General features: G+C 38.0%; 1 protein-coding gene across 2 annotated transcripts in view; it reads left to right on the forward strand.

Annotated features, from left to right (window-relative positions):
* Window positions 1-2,626, forward strand: part of LOC123877735 (ABC transporter G family member 23) — a 92,202-nt gene that overhangs the window by 42,430 nt on the left and 47,146 nt on the right. The gene's annotated exons all lie outside the window — the stretch shown is intronic.

Consider the following 2,626-nt stretch of genomic DNA (forward strand, 5'->3'; position numbering starts at 1 on the left):
GAGAGTTCTCCATTTTCTCAAAGGTGTATAGTCGAATAGTCTGCAAGTGAGACATCACACTAATATTATAAAGGCGAAAGTTTGTGTGTGTGTTTGTGTGTGTGTGCGTGTGTGTATGTTTGTTACTCCTTCACGCAAAAACTACTGGACAGATTTGGCTGAAATTTGGATTGAAGATAGATAATATCCTGGATTAGCACATAGGCTACTTTTTATCCCGGAAAATCAAAGATTTCCCACGGGATTTCGAAAAACCTAAATCCACGCGGGCGAAGTCGCGGCCATCGCGGGCTAGTAGATTATAGTACAGATATTTGTTGCGATGTGCTCCATCGAGTCTATAATATTCTATTCCGTGGGCATTCTTTGATTTTCCGGAATGAAAAATATGTGTCACTTTCCAGATATTTAACTATACCCATGCAAAAAATCATTTTATAAAAATTAGACTTTTACAAGTTCTTTTGAATCGTCAAAAGCATCTACCACTGGTTCGGAATGCCTTTCCTACCGAGAAGAACCAGCAAGAAACTCGGCGGTTGCTCTTTTCAAATATTTGATATACAATATTATGCCATATTATTATATTACTTGATATGATATGATTCGCGCTTTCATCAATTTATAAACAAAAGATTCACACAATAGAAATGCTAAGGTAAGCGTGTATATAGACCACATACAGACAGACGTGCTTGACCGTTGACTCAGACATCAGGCATTGTTGTATGCATATCGCATGACCAATGTTTTATTGCAATTACACGTACTTATTGAATGTATAGCTACCTCGTACAAATAGTCTCTCAATGAGAGATATACATATACCTATCTGATTAGTTTAGCCCGAGACTTCTCTAGCTATCGGCATGTCAAACAACCCGATATTGTCCATGAGCTGTGCCATTGATTTTTAATAACCGACCCAAAAAGAGGGGTGTTATAAGTTTGACCTAAGTATCTGTGTATCTGTCTGTGGCATCGTAGCTCCTAAACTAATGAACCGATTTTAATTTAGTTTTTTTTTTGTTTGAAAGGTGGCTTGATCGAGAGTGTTCTTAGCTATAATCCTAGAAAATCGATTCAGCCGTTTGAAAGTTATCAGCTCTTTTCTAGTTACCGTAACCTTCATTTGTCGGGAGTGTTATAAATTTTTAATTTACACTTGTAGAAGCGTGAGCTGTGCGTTAATAGTTCAGTCAGTCAGTCAGTCAGTTTTCCTTTTACAAGTATATTTACCTACTTAGATTACCCGTATGTGTTTCATCGAGCCAATCTTTATTCCTATTTCATTATTCAAAATCCTAAGAAAACAATTTATGTATTCCAATCTTCTATGTCATAAAATCTAAGTGATTCCCGGAGTTTGTCCACGTGGATATAGGTTTTAAAATCCCGTGGGAACTCTCTGAATTTTCGGGATAACTAGTAACCATGATCATGGGATGCAAACTACCTCTGTATCTTTCATCAAAATCGGTTAACCGGTTGGGACGTGAGAAGCTACTAATTTTTCTAGTTGGTTGTTTTTGTAAAATTATGAAATCATAGTGACACAGTGTAAATTAAAAATTTATAATACCCCCGACAAGTGAAGGTTACATACAGTAACTAGAAAAAAGCTGATAACTTTTAAACGGCTGAACCGATTTTCTTGGATTATAGCTAAGAACATTCTCGATCAAGCCACCTTTCAAACAAAAAAAAAACTAAATTAAAATCGGTTCACTCGTTTAGGCGCTACGATGCCACACAGATACACACGACTTTTTTTGGGTCGGGGGTTAAAAAGAAAAAATAATAACATACAATATACTTATACAGATGGATTTCAATAATCTAGAGTTTCTAACAAAGAAGTCTAGAATCTTCGACTGAAAGACAAGTCTCTAAATTGAATTGCTGTCAGTTGCTAAGTTGTATAGGAAGCAATATCTGTACATTACATAATATGTCGAATGAAAAGGTTATTATGTACTTATCTACTACCTCGCAGCACGCTCAACCGAGGTGACGGGTCAAAGTTATCTATTGTCTCATGCAAAGTTTTCCTGTAGTTTTTCTGTAGGTTTTTTGAAATTGACGTATGAATAGGCAGGTACCTACCAGCTTGCCTGTCTTAGGGGAGGTACATTTACCTAGCTAGAGGAGCTAACTGATGCCCGCAACTTCGTCCGCGTGGATTTAGGTTTTAAAATCCCGTGGGAACTTATTGATATTTCCGGATACAAATTAGATTGTCCGTCTCCAAGAGGCAAGTTCAATATATACAAATATATCATGCCCGCAACTGCGTCCACATGGATTTAGGTTTTTTTAATATCTCGTGGAACTCTGATTTTTCGGGACAAAAAGTAGCTTATATGTCCTTCCTGGGATGCAAGATATCTTTTTGCCAAACGTCAAAAACGGTTAAACGGACCGTGAAAAGCTAGCACACACACTTTCACATTTATAATATTAACTAGCTGTGCCCGCGACTTCGTTCGCGTGGAATAGTGACTTTTCGGGCAGCATTCCTTATGGCAGCGGCGCGGCTCTCAGCGCGCTTTATATAGCCACGGACGCTCAGGCGCGAGGCGTGCAGTACGAACTCTGTACGTTAAAAATGTTCGCCGTGATTCTT

Source organism: Maniola jurtina, chromosome 24 (assembly GCF_905333055.1).
Source record: "Maniola jurtina chromosome 24, ilManJurt1.1, whole genome shotgun sequence".
NCBI classification, from domain to species: Eukaryota; Metazoa; Arthropoda; class Insecta; order Lepidoptera; family Nymphalidae; genus Maniola; species Maniola jurtina.